Source organism: Podarcis liolepis (assembly GCF_965112155.1).
Source record: "Podarcis liolepis genome assembly, chromosome: 3".
Classification (NCBI taxonomy): Eukaryota; Metazoa; Chordata; class Lepidosauria; order Squamata; family Lacertidae; genus Podarcis; species Podarcis liolepis.
Genome location: NC_139557.1, coordinates 11751618 through 11762260, shown reverse-complemented (window position 1 = coordinate 11762260; position 10643 = coordinate 11751618). Strand labels below are relative to the sequence as shown.

General features: G+C 45.6%; 1 protein-coding gene across 13 annotated transcripts in view; it reads left to right on the top strand.

Annotated features, from left to right (window-relative positions):
* The first annotated feature begins 2849 nt into the window (after window positions 1-2849).
* The window catches only part of PLCB4 (phospholipase C beta 4), a 213959-nt gene continuing 206165 nt past the window's right edge, over window positions 2850-10643 (top strand). For 6 of the 13 annotated variants that reach the window (XM_083495903.1, XM_083495902.1, XM_083495898.1 and 3 more), the window contains exons 1-2: window positions 2850-3776; window positions 3823-4551. The gene's annotated coding sequence lies outside the window, so the exon portion shown is untranslated. Of the gene's footprint in view, window positions 3777-3822; window positions 4976-5050; window positions 5448-10643 lie in introns of those variants that run through there. The other 7 variants (XM_083495910.1, XM_083495911.1, XM_083495895.1 and 4 more) reach the window with 7 other exon arrangements.

The following is a 10643-nucleotide window of genomic DNA, read 5'->3' as shown; positions in this document are numbered from 1 at the left end:
TCCTGCCAACCTAGCAGTTTGAAAGCACGTCAAAGCAGTGGCGTAGCGTGGAGGGTGCAGGGGGGGCCGGCCGCACCGGGCGCAACATCTGGGGGTTAGGGTTAGGGGGCGCAAATCCACGGGTTAGGGGGCGCAAATTACAATACTTGCCTTGCCCCGGGTGCTGACAACCCACGCTACGCCACTGCGTCAAAGTGCAAGTAGATAAATAGGTACCGCTCCGGCGGGAAGGTAAATGGTGTTTCTGTGCGCTGCTCTGGTTCACCAGAAGCGGCTTAGTCATGCTGGCCACATGACCCAGAAGCTGTACGCCGGCTCCCTCGGCCAATAAAGCGAGATGAGCACCGCAACCCCAGAGTCGGTCACTACTGGACCTAATGGTCAGGGGTCCCTTTACCTTTACCTTTACTTACCTCCTATCAGCATCAGCCAACATGGCCATTGGTCAAGGAAGCTGGGAGTCAGAATTGAGCAACATCTGGTGAACCCGAGATATAGATGTTCATTCTTAAGTCAAAACACATCACAGCGGTACCTCGGGTTACATACACTTCAGGTTACATACGCTTCAGGTTACAGACTCCACTAACCCAGAAATAGTACCTCGGGTTAAGAACTTTGCTTCAGGAAGAAAACAGAAATCGTGCAGCGGCACGGCAGCAGCTGCAGCAGGCCCCATTAGCTAAAGTGGTGCTTCAGGTTAAGAACAGTTTCTTTTTCCCCCAATTTTTTAAATTGATTTTCCAAATTTATAACAAACAAACAAACAAACAAACAAACATAAATCCTAACTGTAATAATTCCACTTTTGTTAACATTATTAAAAGACTTCCTCAAATCCACCTGGCTGAGTCTCAATGTATATCATTGTAACAGTTTTCCAAAACTAATTTTTCATAAAATTTACTTAGTCAGGTAACATCTTTCTTTCTTTTCATATTAACTTTAAACATATTATTCTATGATATCATATTTAAATCCTAAGCCAATCTGGTACTTGCAAGTATTTCTATTTAAGTTATCTTAGCATATTTAGCTAAACTTTGAATTTCATCCATTCCTCCTAGTACTCCTCCTCCTTCTGGTCGCGGACTCTTCTGGTCAGGTTGGCTAGCTCCCAAAAGTCCATCATCTTCATCTGCCATTCCTCCACTGTTGGCACTTCTTGTGTTTTCCAATTCTTGGCCAACAAAATCCTAGCAGCAGTTGTGGCATACAAAAACAATCTAACATCTTTCTCGGGCAATTACAGACCTATTATTCCAAGAAGAAAGGCTTCTGGTAGGTTAAGAACAGTTTCAGGTTAAGAACGGACCTCCGGAACAAATTAAATACTTAACCCGAGGTACCACTGTATGTTGGGATTTCTGCCCCTCACTTTTGATTGATTGATTGGGGTGGAGCCTAGCAATGTCTGCCAACAGCACACCTGCAGCCTTTATTCCTATATGCAGCTATAATTCTCCCTGCAACCATATGGCATCACTTTTCTGGGTATATAACTACAGAAGCTCATTTACTCACTCCTCCTTTCAAGTTCTGTCACATAAATGAATATGAATATAATTTATTTACAGACCACCGGCCACAAATCAAATAGATAAACAGCATGAGACCTAGGAATAGCTACAGAACTCTCCCCCCCCCCACATTTCTTTGCCCCTGCTTTGAACCATGAGGCTGTGCAGGCAAATATAAAATATTGCCGGTTACCAACATTGGCATTTGTTCTGAAATTCATTATGACTGCACAGCTACGCCTTGCATGTAAAGTATGAAATCCATAGCTCTCTGCTTAAGAGCTGAATGATGGACAGGAACTGTAGCCCCAAAAATTACTGGGGGACTCTGTTGCAAAGCTTGCATGAAGAGATGAATATGGCACCCTCTGTAATAAAGAAATATCTGGAATATTTCCAATATATTTGCCTTTCCTTTATCCCCGTGTGCTCATCTGAAGGCTCTCCTATACACCTTCATCAAACACCCTTCTAAGGGTTCTCTTGTCATCTGAGGTATAGCGGGGGGTGGGGGGGCAGTTACTAGAGAAAGGGGCTTCCTAGTGGTGGCACCCCAATTGCTCTCACCAAGGAAGGCTCATCTGACACCTACTTTGAAGCCATTTTGGTGCCAGGCTTTCCCATTGAATTTGTGGTACTTGCACAGATTTTGCAGATTTCATGGTACGCTTTTTGTTTTATGGCGTTTTGAAATGTTGTCAAGTTACTGTGAGAATCTGAAGAGCAGGAGATCAATCTTTTCAATAAAACAAGTATGTGTGCAATATGATTGCCTTTTTTTGCTTTTGATCGAATGCTTTCGGTTTTGCCAGTTTTGCTCTCCAATTTTCAAGATCATTTGCATTCCAATCCTTGTGTTTTCAATTCAAGCTACAAGCTTTAAACCCATTACTGTGTTTCAAGTTATGAATCAAAACAAGGAAGCAGCATGGGGCCTAGGAATAGCTGTGGGGGGCTCCCCCCCAATTTATCACCTCCTGTTGTAATTCCCACCATGTGTATGCAAGTATTCAAACTATATACAAGCTACTCAGCCCTATAATGAGTTTCTCTAGGCTACCTTAGAAATGTGGAAATGCTGATCCCTCTCAAACTAACAACACATTGCTTGTAGAACCATATAGCTCACAGCTGTAAACATGTACTGTACAGGTTTCCAAACATTTAGCAAGTGTAGTGTAGCATGGAAGCCTCCCATCTGAATTATCCATTAAGCAAAATGTGCTGTTCTCATTTTCCCCACACCAGGAAATATTTGGGCAGGAAGTAGGTTGACATCACAATTAAAATACAATTTGAATTTAAACAAGCTGGAAGCTTCGCATTTATTTATTTATTTGTAACAATGAGTTGGGTTTAGCAATGGCTGCTTGCATTTATGTTTTTGTGCTCTACTTCCCCCACAATAGTACTCATGTAAATATCTTCTTATGAGAACCATAAGAGAGGCTTGCTGGATCAGGCCAAGGAGCCATCTAGTTCAGCACCCTATTCTCCAAGTAGCTAATTAGCTGCCTATGGGAAACCTGTAAGGAGTAAGATTATACAGGATTTGGATAGAAGCAAAGGCAAAAGAAAAAGGGAGACGGGTGGCGCTGTGGGTTAAACCACAGAGCCTAGGACTTGCCGATCAGAAGGGTGGCGGTTTGAATCCCCACGACGGGGTGAGCTCCCGTTGTTTGGTCCCTGCTCCTGCCAACCTAGCAGTTTGAAAGCACGTCAAAGTACAAGTAGATAAATAGGTACCGCTCCAGCAGGAAGGTAAACGGTGTTTCCGTGCGCTGCTCTGGTTTAGTCATGCTGGCCACATGACCCGGATGCTGTACGCCGGCTCCCTCGGCCAATGGCCACGACTGGACCTAATGGCCAGGGGCCCTTTACCTTTTTAAAGGCAAAAGAGGTTTGATAAGATGCACAAATGACCTGCAAAAAAACCCCAACGACCCTCTACCTACAAAGGGAGTATAGCTTTTATTTATTTTTTTTTGTTCAGAATACTTTTGTGCAGAAACCAGCAGGAACTGCAGTGTATTCAATGAGCAAGCCTACACTCATCAATTATCAAACAATAAAATACGTCATCCAAACAAATAAAAGGCAGCGTAATTTTGTTGACCAATCATAAACTTAAGAACACACCCTCCCGTAAAATAACTTTTGAGAGTTTCTCTTTGCCTTGTGTGTTTGGGTAGGCTTATTTCTGACCGCTCCCGCTCCCGCTCCCCCAATCCCTAAACCCAAACTCTTTTGAGGATTGTTTCGATTTGGGGGCCAAATGATGCTGCTATGCTCCTGCTGGCAGGTATCGCTGCCGCTGGCCGCCTCCACCTATGCGCAGGCACGGACAGTAAGGCGCCTCCTGCCTTATGCGCGCACAACAAACGCCGCGCGGAAGAGAAAGAGGCACCGAGCAGGGCCTCGCCTTTGTGCACTTGTCATGCACAGCTTGCAAGTGCCCTGGGTGGGAGGAGGGAGGCAGGAGTTTGGCTGGCGCTTCTCTCTCTCTCGTCCTGCCCCTGGCGGCGGGGAGACGCCAGCAGAGTGCGTAATAATGCATTTTATAAAGCGGGTGGGCCCCCGTCCTTGGCGCGCGCATAACCCTTTTCTCTCCCCCCCCCACCCCCCGATCAGCAATGCATAGGATTACATAGACGCCCCCCCCCCGTGCCGCTTTCCTAGTCCGTGCACGCGCCTGCTGAGCACCCTTCTCTCCCACCCCGGCTGGGCCGCGTTTGCTGGAGGAGCGCGCGCTCCCTTTGCGCGCCGGCGGAGTTGGCGTCCTTTTCTCACGCTTGCTCGGGGGGAAACCACCCGGGAGCAGCAAGTCCAGCCGCGGCGTCCGCCAATAACAAAGCACCTCGCCAAAGTCTGTCCCGGAGGGAGGAGGGAGAGAGGGAGGGAGTGGGAGACATCGGGGAAAGCCGCCCTCCCTCTCCTTCCCGGAGCATCTTGTGCAAACAGAAAGGCTGGTTGGCTGCTGCTGCTGCTGCTACTCGCCTTTCCTCTCCGGAATCCTCCGGCGGCAGCTGATGTAAGACCCTGGCGGGAGCAATGGCAGAACCAGGCGGGGAGGAGGAGGTGGTGGACGGGGGGAATGCGGTGCTGCTGCTGCTGCAGGCACAGGGCTGTGTTCCGTGCTGAGGTCGCCAGCCGCGCGTCAGCGGATCTCCGGCGCTGGCGAGTCTAGGGGGCCGGCCAGCAGGTACGAGGGGCGCGGAGTTGCCATCGCCTGGCGCCCGGGAGGCGCATAGGAGGCACGCTTGCCTGCTATGCAGAGGGGGCTGCAGCTTGACCGACCCCTCCCTCGGGGGTCGGGAGAGACTCTCCATTGGCCTCGTCTCACTTTTGAGACACACACACGGTTCCCTTCCTGCATCTACCTCCTCTCTCCAGCTGGCTCCGCGCCCCTTTACTCGGAAGTAAGCCCCGCGCTGCCCCGCGGGATTTGCTTCCCGGTAAGCGCGCGGAGAGGAGAGCCGTCGGCTCGTTCCTGGTGTTAGGTGGGCGGTGGGTGGGCACCTTTTCTGTTGTTGTTGTGGGTAGTCCTTGCGTGGCTCTGCTCTTTCTCCAGCTCCTCTGGGGCGAAAGCGCTTTCTTGGCTCCCGGTCTGCTTCACCTTGGCGCTTTGTTCCCCGCGAAACGCAACATCCCCACCCCCTGCCCTCCAGCGGCACTGCTGGCAGGTCTCTCCATTGAGCTCCGCTTGCATCCGAACCGTTTTTATTACTACTGTAGAGATTATTATGATTTTTCGGTGCGTGCCGAGCAGGTCACCTTTTCCTCCCACCCCCGTATGTGCATCCGGGATTAAATGTCAGTGCCCTCTGCAGTTCTTATAAATGTTTCCCTAGCTTCAGGTCTAACTTTTAGCATTTCTGAAGTGTTCGCCCTCCAGTTTCAGAAAGGGTGGCCTCTGTTTTGCAGAAGGTAAGCGACACTTTCCTAGGGGGGGGGATATGTTTTCCTATCTAAATTATTTCCTGGTGTTGTTTAAATTAAAACTTAAATGGCATATTATTAATTATTATTATTATTATATTAGGAAGCAGGTGCTGAGTGTGTGCCTGGAACCCGCCAAGTTATTAGTGCTATGGCTGAATTTTGTGTGATGAGACGCTAGCTGATTAATTCAATTTGGGCTTTGTCAGTTGCAGCTGGGCAATCTTAAATGCATTGCTCTTATTAAACTACCTGGCTGCATCATTCTGTTGCTATTTCTCTTAGCGTCCCCTCCCTGCCCCCCTTACTGGTCTGATGAGGTAATATTTCAGGCCATGGAGAATAATATTTGGAAGCTGCTAAGAGAAGCGTGAAGACTTGTATACTGATGTGTTTGGGCTGTAGCTGTAACACGGGTGATAAACCACCAGTGGTAATCCCTGCCCGAGGTGAAGAAAGCCTAGGGAAACATTAAAATAGACATAACTGTTGTTCCCAGTTAATGTGGGGATAAAGGTTCATGGAATATGGAGTGGGACCAGTTTTGCCCATCTAGTTAGTCTACACTGACAGGCAGCGCCTTTCCGGGGGTTTCAGCCAGGGAATCTTTCCCAACATTACTTATAAATGTTGTGGATTGAACCTAGAACCTTCTATTCCGGTGAGCTATGTCCCTTCCCCTAAATGTGATATGGGAATATGATATAATTTATGAAAAATGGCTGGTGTATATTTTACAAAAGGCCTGCCTGCATGTGCTTATTGTTACTATTTAGTGAGAGGTTGCTGATGCACAACAGAATATTAGTGATCTTCTGCTACCTTGCCTGTTGACTTTTGTCAGAGATCTCACCCACACCCGGTCCTTCTGGAAGCCCTACTCTCTTGCAGAAGCAAGGGAGACAGAGAATGGTCCAAATTCCCTTTCTGATGATGATGTTCTGTTCTGGAGCCCGATGTTGTGATCCCAAACATGGGTGCATGTGCCCATGAGTTGTGGTGGGTTTGTTTGTGTGTGGCAATAACGCCTGTGTTGGGGGGGGGGGGCGGACCATGCCATTTGTGCAGTGTGTCACAGGGGTTTGTTGTGCAACCAGGCACACAGGTCAGAAATCTGGTATGTGAATTATGAAAATTGGAGTAGTTTCTGTGGGGGAAATCTGTGGGGGGAAATCAATGTGTCAAGCAGGAAACAAGTACCTTCTGAAAGCTGCTGGACTTGTTGCTATGCAAGCATGTTTAGATTACGGGGGGAGCGGTTATAAATGGACTGTATGAGAGGATGCTATAAACAACAGCAGACCCCCCCAAAGTTTCAAATTAAGTGGCTAAAACGCTGCACTTTTAAGGAAGCCAATAAAACATTGCTGTCCGGAACCGTGAGCATTCTTTGACAACACAGTTGTGCAGCTTTGCCAGTTGCAGCTTGTCCTTTGTGCCAAAGAAGGCAAGATGTCCAGCTCTGTAAGAGCAACAGATAGCATTGCCATGCAACTTATGTAAGTAAATATTCAATGTTGGTTAGTGTAGCCAGTGTCGGTCTAGTCTACTGTAAATTATCACGCACAGTTTATTATCTCTATAAACTGCCTTTGGATCTATTCTATGAAGGTATTTGGTTTTTGTTTGTTTGCTTGCCTTTCAGAAAACACAGTCGATGCTTTGGCACTTAATGAAAAAATCTTCCACACTACAGTAAGACTTAAGTTGCGTGTAAAATGAACAGGGTTTTTTTTAAAATAAAAATAATAATATTTATTAAAGTTTCACAAAAAATAGAAAGTTTCGAGATTTAAACTACAAAAATGAAAAAAGAAATACAAGAACAAAACACATAAAAAATACACAATAGAAAACAGTTAACAAAAAAGAGGGAAGGGAAAAAAAGGAAAAAAGGGCCAAAAAGCAAAACAGAAAATAGATTAATCTTTTCATATCTTATATTTCATTCACTAGTTTCTTGACCTCCTCACACCTCCCATTCTGTATTCCAGTTCAGATATTGAATTCAGCAAATCCTTACCCTCTAGCATTTATCCTTTATCAATCCCTATTTGCATTTTCTTAGGCATCTTTTTACCAGTACCACTTATTTTCAATCAAACGTCATTTTAACATTCCTTAATTTTACAGTGCTTCTGCAGGTAGTCTTTAAATTTCTTCCAGTCTTCCTCTACTGACTCTTCTCCCTGGTCACGAATTCTGCCAGTCATTTCTGCCAATTCCATGTAGTCCATAACTTTCATCTGCCATTCTTCCCGTGTGGGTAGCTCCGGTGTCTTCCAATATTTTGCGATGAGTAATCTTGCTGCTGCTGTTGCATACATAAAGAAAGTTCTATCCTTCTTTAGCACCAATTGGCCGACTATGCCCATGAACAGGTTGTTTTTATTCAGTATCCCACCTTTGCTCTAAGAAGCTCAAGGTGGCATATATGGTTTTTCTCCTTACAACCACCCTGTGAGGTAGGTTGGGCTGAGAGATTGCAACTGGCCCAGGATCACCCAGGGAGCTGCAATGGCTACATTGGGATTTGATCCCTCTTGCCTCCCAGATCCTGATCCAACACACTAACCAAGGAAATAATAGAGATGATGATTAAAACAGGTAGGTTTCACTGAACTTACTTTTTTCAAAAAGAAAGAAACTTTGTTTCCAAATGACGTAGCATTCTGTTGCAAAAAAATTATAACCAGTAAAGGTATTTGCCACAGAGTTTCCATGCACCTAAAGCCCTTTGAAATCAATTGACTTGAGGGTGCCTAACTGCGTGTCAAATCATGGCTCTTATCTTTGCCTACGAACACTCTGATGAAGAGTCGATCGGAGCTAGCTAGCAACTGTCAAAACAATTCCAAAACCTTATTTGATCATTGGGTATGGATTCATATCTGCTTGCATAACAATGCTCTTTGCTTTACAGCTGCACTCCCACACACAGGAGCTTTGTTCTGAAACACAGGTCTTTTTATTTTTATTTTTAAAATGAATCCAGAAATATCCTATGAACAGCCTATAATCCAAACAGTTGGCTCTGTTGCATAGGAAAAGCTGCAGGTGGAAAGCCCCCCCCCTCCCCCACGACTGCCACCCAGCCTGTTTTCAAATATAGCATGTTAGACCGCAATGATCTCTTGTTCTGTAACCCACCAAATCTAGGGAATCAGTGTGCTGCAGTATATGCTGCTGCTGCTTCTTCTTCATATAAATCCACAGTTCTCTTGTCTTGACTTTTAGTGCCATATATTTTTTTAAAAGCAACTTCTGTGGCTATACTGTTTCAGTATTATTTTGGCAGTAGCGCTGGACTCGGAACTCTGTTGCGAGCCTGTCAAATCAGTTTGCCTCCTGCCATGAAGGGGGGGGGGTGGAGAGAGAGTTCTTTGTTTAATGTAACTTTAAGTACTTGATGCCTTGAATGTAAGGTGAGGACATGTCTTAATGCTATAGTCGACTCCTGTTACACATGCATATGCACTTGCGGGTGGCGCTGTGGTCTAAACCACTGAGTCTCTTGGGCTTGCTGACCAGAAGGTCAGCGGTTCGAATCCGCACGGTGGGGTGAGCTCCTTTTGCTCTGTCCCACCTCTTGCCAACCTAGCAGTTCAAAAGCATGCCAGTGCAAGTAGATAAATAGGTACCACTGCGGCGGGAAGGTAAACGGCGTTTCCGTGTGCTCTGGTTTCCGTCATGGTGCTCCGTTGCTCCAGAAGCGGTTTAGTCATGCTGGCCACATGGTGCAGAAGGCTGTCTGTGGACAAATGCCGGCTCCCTTTGCCTGAAAGTGAGATGACCGCCACACCCCATAGTCACCTTTGATTGGACTTAACCATCCAGGGGTCCGTTACCTGTACCTTACCAGATGTCATTGGACTCCACTTCCAACAGACCTAGTCAGGGAGGTTCAGAGTTTAGTCCAGGGACATCGGGGTTGGGGCACAAGCTTCCCACTCCAGAAATAGATAAACTTTGATTCTGTTTTTTTGTGATAGGAACTAGGAAATGAATGTATTGTTGTGGCTCAGCAGCATTCGTTGTTGCTGCACTTTCAATGGGGGCTCTCTTTACACATGTAGATCTGATTCACATACTCCCAATGATGAGTTGTTGTTGTTGTTTTGGAAAGCCAGTAGGTTTTATCACAAGCATAGGGAACCTGTAACCCTTCAGAAGTTGTTGAACTCCAGGTCCCATCAGCCCCTGCCATCATGATCAGTGGTTGAGGATGATGCGATCTGGAGTCTGATAGCATCATAGTTCTATAAGCTTGTTGTATAAGCAAGACATTTCCCTCCTGTATGTGATAATCCACAGCCATTTCTGGGTATGCATGCATGAGGACAGTGTAATGTGGGAACTCCTCTCTTGTGGATACAGCTGGGCAGGAGGAAATTCCAGCTCTGGGTGGAAAAAGTGCTGCTGCTTCAGGAATCTGATGATCAAATCTCTGTGTTGCATTTGGCTATCTTTGTGCATGCCTCAAGATAGCTGGGACCACTTGCATGAAGAGTTAAAGGTCTTGGGTGAATCAGCTCCCCCACTGCTTCTAGCAAGCAGCATTAACAAGCCTAGAGCAGTTCGATACAGAATAGAAAACAAGGAGGTTGCTCAGCGCAAGAAAACAACAGCAAGCCCACTAAAAGGGCGAGAAATAAAAGAAGAAATTTAAGAGCAACCTTTGACTACCAACGTGCATAAAAATCAAAGGCACTTATGCTGGTCAAAAAGAGGGCTGGGATTTTAGGAAGTCCCTAGTTGGGTTATATCTTTATTGGGACCGATTTGGATTTCGGAGTTCATTAGCTACCGAGTTATGCAACAGATGTCTAATGCAAACATGCATTTATTTTTTAAAAAAGATAAAACAATATAGCAGGCCATTGAAATGCAATTGTTTGCTACATCTGTATCCTTCATTTCTACCAAATGGTACTCAAGGTAGTGAACAGCAATAACACAACTACAGTAAAATATATTTAAAAATGCAATAGAACACAAAATAACAGCACAACCCTATATTTCTACTTAGAAGTAAATTATATTGATTTCAGTGGAGTTACTCCCAGGAAAGTGGTATAGAATGTTAGACTAAAAAACTCCAAAGCACTCTTAATAAAACAGAACAAAACAGAACAAAATTAAACAGAACTTCAGGATTCTTAATGCCAGTGTACACAATCACTA